The following is a 13913-nucleotide window of genomic DNA, read 5'->3' as shown; positions in this document are numbered from 1 at the left end:
GCTGTTAGGCTGCACTTTGAAGATGTGTGTGTGGACATCCAGGGTCACTTGAGAACCAGCTGAAACCCATTTATCTGTTGAAAGTATAGGTATGGGACCCTTGGAAAAGTTAGCTCCATTTTTCTTGTCGTTTAATTATAAGAGAAAGATCTAGAACATGAATGATCCACATTCCTTCTTGGTTTGAATATATTACAAATAGAATAATTTCTGGAGTCACATAGATTTAGGTTTAAAATCCAGATCTTCCTCCTTCCAATTATGTGACTTTGAGAAATTGACATCCCTGAGCCCCCCTAGTCTCCCTCAGTGATCTCTGTTTCCTGGTTTTTGTACCCTTGTGTCCCCTTCCATGTTGCATTTGGTCCACAAAACATGGCAGAAGTGAAGGTTTGTGACGTCCAAGATTAGACTGTAAAAGACAGTGACGTCTGTCTTGAGCTTATGCTTTTCTTTCGGAGCACAGCTCCTGGGGAAAGCCGCTGACATGCCTCGAGGCTGCCCAGGCAGCCCGGGCGGAGGCCCATGTGGTGACCAACTGGCCAGCCAACACCACGTGAGTGAGCTTGGAAGGACGTTTCAGCTCCAGCGAAGCTTTGAGGTGCCTGGTGCCCTGGTAGACAGGTTGTTCTCAACATCATGCAAGCCCTTGAGGTGGAACCCAACAGCTGAGCTGCTCCCCAGTTCTTGGCCACAGAAATTATTTGTTGTTTTAAGTAGGTAGGTTTTAGGAGCAATTTTTCAGGCAGCAAGAGACATTCATTACCTACAGCTTGCTAAAAGGTTACGTTCATTCTTTGAAATGTGCTCCCAAGTCTCCCAGAAATATTTTTCCCTACAAAGCTGGTAAAAGTTGACTTAGTTGTCTGAATCTAAACTAGAAACGTTGAAGCCACTAAAGCAAACAATTCTTGCCTTGAAATAAGCCAAAGTTTGTGGTCTGGTGCAAAATTATAGAGATTTTCCTGAAATGGGTGGGCCAGGCTCACAATCTTAGCTGTATTTCACAGTCTTTACGATACTGTCTCTCTGGTCATTTTGGTTGTTTGAAGTTAGTTCTCTAGAAGTTTCATTAAGAAAGATTTGTGGGGAAAGATCTTGCACTTGAAATTCCATGTGGCTGAATCTAAAATCCTTAGCTCACATTCCTTTTCTTGAGCATCTTAAAAAGAGCATGCCATTGTCTTCTTGCATAAAGTAGTGCTAACTCAAAATCTGATGACAAACTGAGTTTATTTTCCTTTTAAGTACAATTTGTCCCTTGATATTCATGGGGGATTGGTTCCAGGACCCCCACATGGGTACCAAAATCCACACATGCTCAAGTTCCTAATAAAATGGTGCATATAATATATTTGCATATAACCTAAGCACACCCTCCTGTATACTTTAAATCATCCCCAGGTTACTTACAACACCTAATACAATGTAAATACTATGTAAATGGTCACCAGTGTGTGGCAAATTCAAGTTTTGCTTTTTGGAAATTTCTGGAGTTTTTTCTTGAATATTTTGGATCTGAAGTTGGTTGAACCGCTGGATATGAAACTTTTGGTTATGGAGGGCCAATTCTATGTGCCTACAGGACATTTACTCCCTGAAGAGCTATAGTTCTGTTAGAATAAATCTTGCACTGAGTGGTTGGCTACTATACATACAAGCAGGTGGAACAGTCAGTAAATAGTTTCACATCTCCCCTAAAGAGAGTTCTATTGAATTTTAGATTTCAGCATCTGTTTGCTTGAATTATTTGGTTTTCCTCTTCAGAGACCCCCTATATACACATGTTAGATCTTCTTTTACTGTTTTCTAAGTCTACCACTTTCTATCAAATCCTTTTTTATCTCTTTCTTCATTTCCTTTCAATATTTAAACATTTCCTCATTTGTGAACCCTACTACACTGTTGGTGGAGATGCAAATTGGTGCAGCCACTATGGAGGGCAGTAAAGAGTTTCCTTAAAAAACTAAAAATAAACTAACCCTATGCTCCAGAAATTCCACTCCTGAGCATATATCCAGGGAAAACTCTAACTTGAAAAGACACAGGCACCCCAATGTTCATAGCAGCACTATTTACAATACCCAAGGCATAGAAGCCACCTAAATGTCTACCAACAGATGAATAGAGAAGATGAGAGATTTTATATATATATATATATATATATATATATATATATATCACAGAATATTATTCAGCCATAAAAAGAGTAAATAATGCCATTTGCAGCAACATGAATGGACCTAGAGATTATCATATTAAGTGAAGTAAGTCAGACAAATATCATATATCAATTATATGTGAAATCTAAAAAAATATGATACAAATCTTATTTACAAACCAAAAATTGACTCACAGACATAGAAAACAATCTATGGTTACCAAAGGGAAAGGGCAGAGGAGGCATAAATTAGGAGTTTAGGATTAACAGATACACATTACTGTATATAAAATATATAAACAAAGACCCACTATATATAGCACAGGGAAATATATTCAATTTGTTGCAATAACATATAATGGAAAAGAATCTGAAAAAGAATATAAATGTATGTGTATGTGTATGTATAACTGAAACACTTTGCTGTACACCTGAAACTAACATTGTAAATCAACTACACTTCAATAAAAAGCAAAGTTTAAAAAAATTTCCTCCTTTGCTATCTTTTACTTTCGCTAGTATTTTGTGTTGTGTTTGTTATTTTGTTTTATCTTTCTTTCTCTAATGATTTTTTTCTAAATAAGTTCTCAGTTCTTTTGCTTTTCATTTAACATTTTCTATATATACTCTTATATATGCAATTTTTTTAAAATTCCAATTTTTCATGTTTTGTCAATGCTTATCATAGTTCTCTTTATGTTATTTTTTAACCATATTTTGAACTATAAGGCTAAAGTTTTCCTTCATTGCATAAGCTTGAATTCCTGGCATTATTTCATAGTATGCAAGGATTTAATATACTCCCAATTCTCTTTTTCTTTCTAATTATTACAACTTGGTTTGAAATTTGATAAATTGTTTTCTGCAGCTCATTTTCAAGTGAATTGAGTATTTCTGTCTTTTTAAGAGGGACAAATGAGCCAGGATAGCTTTTCTGACTTCATAACGCTAGGGTTCTCTGTTTTGTTGTTTTCAGAAAGTAATAAAAAGTACAGCAGTGAACTGTCTGGGATGTTCCTCTCCCCTAATCTTATCTGAACCTTCTCTTTCCTTCACCCCTACCATCCTGTCCTTCTCAAGGATGACTCTACTCTGAGCATCTTCTCCTCCGTGCAGGGCTGTGCCAAGGAGCGTTGGTCTGGTTTGTCACTGTGGGGGATTCACAGACACGAGCCCCTGCACCAACCCAGCATCCTCAGATCCTGCATCCCTTATGGAACTTTCTGCACAGCAACATCTGCTAATCAGTCGCCCGCCCTGTTTCTGCAGCCATTCTTAGAAAAGCACTCCCGTGCTTTCCAGGGAGTCACTGATAGTAATTTAGTACATCTCCGTCTTTGGTTTTGCTTTCGAGGTTTCTCTGCTTGTTTTTATAGGGAAATTCAGAGAGATTAAAAAACTGAACGGCATGACTGGGACATTGTGCTGTACACAAGAAACTGACACATCATAACTGACTATATTTCAATAAAAACAAAACAAAAGAAAAATACTGAACAGCCATTACTACCCAATTCCCAGAATGGTATTCTCTTGCTTTTTCTTTGAGACAAAATTTCCTTAGAAAAAATTTTTTTAGAAATTGTACCTCTATTTAATTTTCTTTTTAACTAGTTAAAAGTATTTATTATGTAAACTTTAAAACATTCACAGAGGTAGAGAGGATAGTATATTGCCGCTCCCCTGGGCACTCATTTTCAACAATTATTCACAAGAAGCCAATATTATTTCGTTTTTATCCCTTTAATCCTCTCTCAGTGGATTATTTTGAAGAACATTCAAGAAATCATGCCATTTCCACATAAAATGCTTTCACTTTTCAATTATTTTTGAACGCTGAATTTTGGATATACTATATATTACATTAGGCTGAGATGATTTACAACTTCACACATGGTATGAGTACATAATGGGGACTTGGTTTCGCACATCTTGGGAAAACTGTGAAATCAAAATTAGGAGGAGGTCTATTCTTAGAGATTGAGGAGAATACAATACGAAACAACAACAACATTTAAAACCATTGATCCAGTTTTCTCCTTCAGAAAATCTGAGTCACACTTAACTCCCGTTTCTCCTCCCCAAACAGAACCAAGGACCCAAAGTCCCATCTGCTCAGCATCTTCCACAGTCCTAGTCCGCTGTCACTGCCTCGGTGCGGGGCTTCACCGTGTCTCTCCTGGGCTCCGGCTTCCAACTCATCTTGCGACCTCTCCTCACCCCTTAGTCCAGGAACTATTAGCAAGATCCTTCTTAAATGTAAATCGATTCATTTGGCTCTTCTGCTTAGAAGCGCTTAGTGGCGTCCTTTCATTTTAGCCTAAAGGAAACACTGCTTTTGAAATAGACAAGGCTGCACAGGACCTGGAGCTGTTTATTTCTTCCCTCTGTCCTCTCACTGTCGGTACAAACAGCCCTCGTGTTTCCTCCAGTGCTTGAAGTTACACTGCTATGCGTCTTACATGTTGTTCTGTTTTTCCCCCCAAACCCCTCTGCCACACTGCCAGCAAACGGACAAGCTTCAGCAATGTTCCCTCCAGCTTTGGGGAGGGGAAAAAAAAACTTGTAGAGTAAAATAGCTAAAGTTTATTCACAAAGAAAATTTAAACATTACTTTGGACTTTTCATATCCCGCTTGCATTTCTTACCTCACGTTTTCCTCCAGACCCTGCGTGAGGGAGGTGAAGCAGGTGCTGGTCTCTGGGGGTGAGTTCACAAGCAGCGGCAGCGGTCAGCAGGTGGCCAGAGGAGAAGGCTCTGGAAAACTCCAGCAGGCTCATATATCACTCTCACAGTTCATGGCAGGGGATGTCTTTCATTATGCAGATTTTTGACGCCCTTTTTTACCCCCTAAGCTGTCAAGACCACCAGTTCTGAATAATAGGCCACTAAAAAGCTTTCTACTGGAAGAAAATTTTTTTCACCACTTCACTCACAAAAGCAACAAGGTCAAAAGTTTAGGGAAGCTCAGTTTGAAATGACCTCCATGTTTTGTTATGGTGACTTCTGATTTCTAGATGCAGAAGAGGTTTAAGAGTAAAATCCTGCTGGTCCGGTTAGAAGTCATGGGAATTCCTCTATCTGGAGATAAAAACAGGGTTTCAATTATTAGGCGGCCAAAAGCTCACGGAGAGCTGGGTTAGAGAACTGGTGTATGACCTTCACCTACCCTTGAAATGGAATGAAAATCTACATTTCCACAGGCACCAGGAGCTCCCGTCAGAATTCCTGTGGTGACACTTTATTCTGAAAGAAGAGGAAAGTGAAAGCATGTGGGTGAGAGGTCAGAGCAGGCAACGCTGCAGTGGGAGCTGCCAATCCACTGGGGAAGCCCCAGGAAGTCCCAGTTTTTCTAGACGAAACATTGAACTCAGTTTTTGGCTTGCATTTGGTAAACAAAAATTGAGAGATTCAAGTATGATAACCTCTGGTGTCCCGTACAGCTCACAAGATTGGTTAAAATGGGTAAATGATTTTTTGTTTGGCTGGTTGGTTTTTGTAAATTGCTTTTCTGCAGGTTGGGGGAACAATTAGGTTTTCAATGAATGCTTTTTGATGAAAGATACCTAAATCATAAAACTAATTTTGAAATTCTGAAACCGTATTGTAAGTTTTACTTTGTTGTTTCAGATTGTAATGTCTTTGAAGGTAGCAGTGTGCTGCTGTCTTCAAAGACTTTAATGACTCTAACATGTCAAAAATAAACTGATTAATGTGGATGAGTGATAAGTCCACGGTTTACTCTGGCCGATAGCCTCTCCCACGGAATAATGTAATCTTGAGAAAATAATTAGATAAAGCTGATTTTTTTTCCAAGATGAAATTTAAGAAATTTTGGATATTTAGGAATTGAAAATAAATTAAAGGACCAATTTAGTCCCTTAGAAATATGTTTGAGAATGCTTAAAATTAGCCTTTCAATAAAATAAATAAAATCAAAAGTGTGTGAGAAGAGACCTCTAGTGTTGATAGTAGCTTACTGCAGTTTCACTTTATAAAAACTGCCTCTGGGAAGATGGAATAAATGTATTGTCCCTCCTCCTTCCACTAAGCAGAACTAAAAATCCTGACGTTATATATAAAACCAACATAAGATGACTCTGGAAGGTGGAGAGAAGAAGGCAGGCTGGCTAGAGACCTCAGGACCAGAGGAGACATGTTCCCGGTTTCTTTATGCCTCATGCATCCCAGACTCGGAGCTACAGGAGCTGGCAACCCAGAATCACCAGTGAATTCAGACCAAACAAAATAAGCCTGCTCTGTGGCCAAAGAACCAAGAAACAGGCGGCCAGCAAAACCAAAAACTGGGAGACAGCAGCTGCACTGCTCCGGTACAACACTACAGGGAGAACTGGGGCCCCACCTTCCCCCGGGCATCCAGGGCTGAGTTGGGAAGCCTGGTTTCCACTGTCCTCGGGCTCCAGTGGCCTCCAAGGCCAGCCTCCTCTTACTAGAGTCTAGGGTCAGAGGGAGCAGAGCAGGAGTGAGGACTTTCCTCCCTCCCAGGCAGTGTCAGTAGAGACCACATAGATTTCCACACCTGCCCCACAGTGTGAGCAGTAATGAGATGCCCCACCTTCTCTCCCTGCTGCGGTGGTTTCTGAGGACACTGACTGCAGAGTCAGGACTTTTCTCCCATCCAGAAGGAATGAGGCCAGTCCTCCCCCATGATGTCAGTGGAGGCCATAAGGGGAGCAGTGACAAGGCCCCTTGTCCCCTCTCAGCCGGGGAGGTGGGTGGCAGGGGACAGGAGCTCCAACAGTGATGCCTAGGCCCTCCCCTTGGATGTCAGAGAAGGTCAAGTGGGAACCTGAAATTCTACCCCACCTGGCAGCTTTGAGGCAGTGCACCCTCCACTTCTGTTCACCCCTGTGGAAGAAATGAACTAAAACAGACAGAAGACTTAAATAAAATCCAAAATCCCATTACATAATGCCTAGGTTTCAAAAGAAACCACTCATTGCAAGAACAAGGAAGATCTCAAACTGAATGAAAAAAAGTCAATAAATAGATGCCAAGACTCAGATGACAAAAATGTTAGAATTATCTGGTAAAAGTCTTAGAGCATTCATTATAAAAATGCTTCAACAAGCATTACAGGTGTGCTTGAAACAAACAAGTGTAGAAAGTATCACCAAGGAAATAGAAGATATAAAAAGAGAAATGGAACATTTAAGACTGAAAAATATGGTAACCAACCAACCAAACAAACAAACAAAAAAACAAAACACTCAGTGAATGAACTTAAGAGCAGAATAGAGGGGAATAGAGGAAAGAATCAGTGAACTTGAAGACAGAGCAGTAGAAATTACCCACTCTAAATAACAGAGAAAGATAGATTGAAAAAAAGGTAAACAGACCTCCAGGGACCCTTGGGACCATAACAAAATATTTAACATTATTGTCATCAGAGTCCTAGAGAAGGAAGACAAAACTGAAAAAGCACTTGAAAAAATAATGGGTGAAAAATAATGGCTGAAAAGAAAGAGAGACATGCCATCCTAACAGTACAGGAAAAACAATTTGAATAACAGATTTACCATGAGAAACCATGGAAGCCAGAAGGAAGTCACACAATATTTTTGAAGTGACGAATGCAAAGAGCTGTCAACACAAAATCCTATACTCAGCTAGATATCCTTCACAAATGAAGTGGAAATCAAGGCGTTCTCTGATGAAGAAGAACTAATCAGGTTTCTTGCCAATAGAGTGTCCTTAAGAGAAAGGCTAAAAGAAGTTCTCAAAAGAAATGATGAAAGAAGGAAGCTTGTAACATCTGAAGGGAAGAAAGAACAATGACAAGAGTAAACACGTAAATACAAAACACAGTTTTTTTTTCTTCTTTTGGGTTTCCTAAATTATGTTTGAGAGTTGAAGCAAAAGTTGTTACACTGCTAGATATGGTTCTTAATGAACATAGAAAAATATTTTAGCCAATTATAAGAGGGTGAGAGTAAAACAACATAAGGATAGGTTTCTATACTTCTCTCAAACTGGTAAAATAAGGACACCAGGAGATGATTACAAGTTATAAATATATAATGGAATACCTAGCAATGACTAAAAACTATACAAAAGGATACACCCCAAAATACTAAATGAAGCAAAATGGAACACTGAAATATGTTCTGGTAACACACAGGCAGACAGGGAAGAGAAAACCGAGAAACAAAAAAACAGAACAAACAGAAAACAATTGGCAAACTTAAAGTCTAACATACAAATAATTGCACTACATGTAAACAGCTTAAATATACCAATTAAAAGATAAAGATTGGCAGAGTGTATTAAAAAAATCTGACCCACTTATATGCTGTTTACAAAAACTCATTTACATAACAGTGTAGATAGGTTGAAAGAAAAAGGGGAAGAGTTACATTATGCAAACATTAATCAGAAGAAAGCTTGAGTAGCTATATTAATATGAGATAAGTACACAAGAGAGCAAAGAAAATTGCTAGAGACAGAGAAGGGTATTATAGAATGATCAAAGGATAAGTTCACCAAGAAGATATAGCAATCCTGAATGAGTATCTATCACACAGCAGACCTTCAAAATCCATGAAACAAGAACTGATAGAAATGAAAGGAGAAACAGACAAATCCACTATTATAGTTGGAGACTTCAACTCCTTTCTTTCAACAATTGGTAAAGCAATTAGGCTGAAATTCAGTGAAGATGTAAAAGAACTGAACACTCTCAGCCAACAAAATCGAATCAACACTTACAGAGCAGTCCACATAACAACAATGAATACACAACAATGAATACCATGCAACATACACCAAAGTAGACCGTATCTTTAGTCAGAAAGCAAACTTCACTGTCTTAACAGACAAAACCAAAAGTCACATGGTTTAATCAGTTAATGCAGAAAAAGCATTTGACAAAAGTCCACACCCTTTCATGATAAAAACTCTCAGAAAAATAGGAATGCACATGAATGTCCTCACCTTGATAAAAAGCAGGAAATGCGTATGTTTTCAGAGCTGAGTCAAACTTTCAATAAGAAAACTATGATTTCAAAATGTGGACGGACCTACCCATCATTGGTCACAGAGCTGGGACCTATACCACTCTTCTATTAACCGTTTCTCATTGACATTAAGAGCACTAGATTACCCTGGTAACTGCTCCTTTCTATTAGAGATAAGAGAAAACTGCGAGGCTGTAACCTGGGAGGGAAGGCTTAGAGCAGAGGGTAAAAGCTAATCCAAATTTGGAACAGAAAACAGGGGAAGAGACTAAAGATGCTTCCATGATCAACAAGAGCATTGAAGTCCCAAAATACAGCCAGCTTCAGAACCAGTAAATTGGACCTAACAAAATGCATCTGAAACTGTAGCAATATTGAATGAGGCTCTAAGCCTGTTACTGTCAAGCTGTCTGAGGGGGTGACCTGGGCCAGCAAGACCATGGCCAGCCTTTGAGCCTTGCCTCAACACAGCTCTGGGGTGGTCCAGGCCAGACCACAGTGTAAATGCCAAATCCCAAGTTCCCAGAGCAGTCCTTTCAGTTTGGGAAAAGCGGACCACTGGCCAACCATATGTCTGTCAACTGGTAAATTCAGTCGAAAAGCTCACCCTGGGTATTTGTGGACACAGCTCCTATGTGCCTTCTCTTCGGAGATGCAGACTTTTGCTTGCAGGAGACTCTGAGCATTGCTATGATTTTCTAGTCTAAGTAAATAACCTAGAAGTGGTCAGCATTATGATGTGTATTGCACCCTATAGAAATCTTTCTAAGCCGTAAATATACTAAAAGCAGGCAATATCCTGATGTCCCAAAGCAATGTGTCTGTGTAGACTCCATGAGAGTGGACATGAATGGTAATACCTTCGATTTTGAGCAGTTTATTCCGAGAGGCTAAATCTCACCATATAACACACTGGCTGGGAGAGGGGCTGAGCCGCAGAGGACCAGAGGGTGCGTGGGCAGGACCCCACCAAGGACTGTGCATTTAGCATCTGAGGGGACCCTAAGGAGTCACAAGGAGGGAGAGACTTGAGGCACACTGAGGGAGAGACACTGAGCCCTTCCTGTGTGCCAGGCATGGCATAAGCATGTCACGTTTAGGGACAGGTCGATCTGTCACAATCCTGTAAGACAGATAATATTAAGACGCCGAGGCACAAGGAGGTGAGCATCTTCGCCCACGTTGCAGTTAGAAAGCTGTGGAGCTGGAATGTGAACCCAGCCAGGCCAGCTCCAGAGGCTGGCTCTCACTCGTGGCTCTGTGAATGATCAAATAGTCAGCGATTGAGTTGCTATGTCCAAGAAGGTTATGCAAATGGTTTTCCTTGAAACTGCCTTGGCACCCACGATTTCTGGGCACTGGGGAAGGCTTTTTAGTTCAGACGCAGTTTGGAAGTTATTTTTTCCTCGTGAAAAGCAGATGGCTGTAAAACCCCTTCTAACCCTGTCTTACCTGATGTGAGTCACGCAGGCTGAAGCAAGAAGCAACGGCAGGAGGGGCTATTTCCATAGTAGAACACGTGCTTAGCATGCACGAGGTCCTGGGTTCAATCCCCAGTACCTCCGTTAAAAATATATTTTTAACAAAATTAAATTAAAAAAAAAAAAGAAAGAAGCAATGCCAGCGCAGAAAGTTATAGAAACACGAGGGCCAAGATTTGGGGCTGCATATTATTCCTTGTCCGCTCCCCCATTGACCTCCCTCTGGCTTTAGAGAAGTTTGTTTTTCTCTGCAAAGAATCTCCTATCTCTTGCCCTTTGGGGATTGTTTTCACTTAACTGCTGAGTTTCCCAGTCTTTCCTGTTGCGGTCAGTTTGTTTTTCTTTTTTGGGGGGGGTGGTAATTAGCTTTATTTATTTACTTTTCTTAAATGTAGGTCCTGGGGATTGGGCCCAGGACCTCATGCATGCTAGGCAGGCACTCTACCACTGAGCTCTACCCTCCCCCTAGTCTCGCAGTCAGTGGAAGTAGATTTTGAGCAGTTTATTCCGAGAGGCTAAATCTCACCATATAACACACTGGCTGGGAGAGGGGCTGAGCCGCAGAGGACCAGAGGGTGCGTGGGCAGGACCCCACCAAGGACTGTGCATTTAGCATCTGAGGGGACCCTAAGGAGTCACAAGGAGGGAGAGACTTGAGGCACACTGAGGGAGAGACACATTTCAGAAGTCTCTCGATTTGATTTAAAGTAGAGTCTCTTTCACTATTACTTGCTGTATGCAAACAATATTGGAATTCCTTTAAAAATCATTTCACTTCCTGATTGGAATGTCTATGAATTCAACTCTGAGCAGAAACCTGCTGCAACAAGGATCCCCGTGTTTTATTAGGGTTTCACGTGATTACCTAGAGATATATCACTCCCAGCGGCAGACAGGTGTTGCAGGAATTTTACAGAATGCTTTGAAGGGAAAAAACACTTTAAAAAATAATTTAGATACAGAATAAATACTTTGTATTTGAAGTCCCAACCTGATGCAACTGTAAGCTAAAGTATAGAAACGTTTTATTTTATTTTATTTTTTATTGAAATATAGTTGATTTACAATGTTGTGTTCATTTCTGGTGTACAGCAAAGTGATTCAGTTAGACATATACATGTATAGTCTTTTTCACTGTAGGTTATTACAAGTTATTGAATATAGTTCCCTGTGCTATACAGTAGGACCTTGTTGTTTGTATATTTTATATATAATAGTGTGTATCTGTTAATCCCAAACTCTCAATTTATCCCTCCACTCCCTTTCCCCCTTTGGTAACCATAGGTTTGTTTTCTATGTCTGTGAGTCTCTTTCTGTTTTGTAAATAAGTTCATTTGTGCTATTGTTTTAGATTCCATATGTAAGTGATATCATATGGTATTTGTCTTTCTCTGTCTGACTTACTTCACTTAGTATGACAATCTCTAGGTCCATCCATGTTGCTGCAAATGGCATGATTTCATTCTTTTTATGGCTGAGTAGTGTTCCACTGTATGTATATATACATATATATACACACACATATATATAATATGTGTGTGTGTGTGTGTGTGTATACATACTATATTTTCTTCATCCAATCACCTGTCTATGGACATTTAGGTTGCTTAAATTAAAAAGAAAGAGAAGAAATCAAAAACAAGAAAAAGAAGATATTCAATCAAAAAAGAATAAAACACATTTAACTGTGTCACAGTCTGACCAGTTCCCAGGAAGAGCTGGAATGTCAGAATCTCAGGGTTTATTTTTTATTGTTCATCCTATGTGGTCGAGTTAATTACAACAGCACATAATTCTCATTTTGTAATACAAGTTTAGATATTTTTGTTATCTTTTCAGTGATTTATATGATCTCATTTAAAAAACCCTTTTTGTTGTTTCCAGTGGGCAAGCCGCAATAAAATTCTCACTCAAAACAGGAGAATCAGGGGGGTAGCTCCCGCTTCATGCCTGCTCCTTAATTCAGCATACATTTGTCCGAGTATACTGCCTGGTACGATCATGTAACAAAGGAAAGGTGAGAAACCAAGACTATCATTATAATAGAAATAACATATATTATCAGTATAAAAAATGTGTTCGCTGTGATTTTGCAGATCCCTTTATTCATGTAATAAATTTTTTTCCTATGTCTCTGGGTCATCTTTTCCAAATAAGAGAAAAATTTAAATCAAACTAAGAATGCATATCTACTCTTGGATGAAGAGTAAAAACCCTATCTAGATTTTTGACTTCAAGAATAAAATTTTTAACTTCAAGGACTAGTTTGTGAAAATCAACTTTAAAAGCCTTTAAAGACCATGAAATGGAAAGTCTTATTAGTCCCTTTTTAGTTCATTCAGTCAAGAGAGCTTTGAAAAATCAGAAGTTCGGTTCAGTAGCTGTTACCATCCTGTGACTCACTGCAAATGAGAGCGCTGTGCCTAAACCTCATGTTAGCACTGTTGTTATTTAATCCTTTGGACAACTGAATTACTCCTTTTCTTTTAAATTTCCCCAGGATTTACAGATCTGACTATGGACTCAGATTTCTGTGATGTGGTTTTACAATCCTCGAGTATTTGGTCATTTTAGTAAGAAAATCGTCCTTTCATGAGTTAGCCCTCGGCATGGGAAAAGATCCTTCTCCTCTGACTCTAGTATTACCTGCAACTCCACAGACAACCGATTCACATTGTAGCCTGAGGACAAGGGGAAGGGTCTGGCTTTAAGAGGCCATGGCGACACAACACTGTAAGCTGACTGTACTTCAATTTAAAAAATGCAAAAAAAAAAAAAAAAAAAAAAAAGAGGCAATGGTAACTTTGCCTTCAGAGACCATTACATGCTCCATGTAGAAGGCGCCACTCGGGTCCAGCCTGGATAGAGTGGACTTGATCATTTTGTTTGGCCATATCCACATCTCCTTCTTCTATTAATTGCAGCTTTCTTTGGGTTAGGGAGACTAGCTTTCTCCATTATGTGACCTGGACCGTATTCTCACCCTGGGTTTCAAGGAGAGCACATGACTCAGCCTGGCCAGTCAGAGCACAGGTCCCATGAGGGACGGGAACTGGGTCATGGATGTGCTCATGGCCTCAGTTGAGCCCAGGAGAGTTCTCTCTGGAAATTTTGCTCGAACTTTCAGGAATGAGGCAGTGTCTTCTGCCAGGGTTGCCAAGCTGCTCGATTGGCACCCTGGCCCTTCTGGTAGCCATTTGTGGGCAAATGCTTAGAAGCATCAGCCTTTGCCTGAGATAAAACAGAAGACCGCAAATCAAAGAGATGGAACAAGCGGGAAATTCCTGCAGATGA

The 13913-nt window shown here is 39.9% G+C and overlaps 1 long non-coding RNA gene across 1 annotated transcript; it reads right to left on the bottom strand.

Moving 5' to 3' along the window:
- Window positions 1-3840: 3840 nt before the first annotated feature.
- On the bottom strand, window positions 3841-5413 carry LOC116667214. Its single transcript, XR_004324028.1, has 3 exons — window positions 5331-5413; window positions 4810-5242; window positions 3841-4481 (listed from the first exon to the last, which is right to left on the bottom strand). It is a non-coding gene; the product is annotated as an uncharacterized LOC116667214 (long non-coding RNA).
- Window positions 5414-13913: the final 8500 nt, after the last annotated feature.

Source organism: Camelus ferus, chromosome 2 (assembly GCF_009834535.1).
Source record: "Camelus ferus isolate YT-003-E chromosome 2, BCGSAC_Cfer_1.0, whole genome shotgun sequence".
NCBI lineage: Eukaryota > Metazoa > Chordata > Mammalia > Artiodactyla > Camelidae > Camelus > Camelus ferus.
The sequence above is the reverse complement of the archived record's forward strand: the minus strand, read 5'-3'. Positions and strand labels throughout refer to the sequence as shown.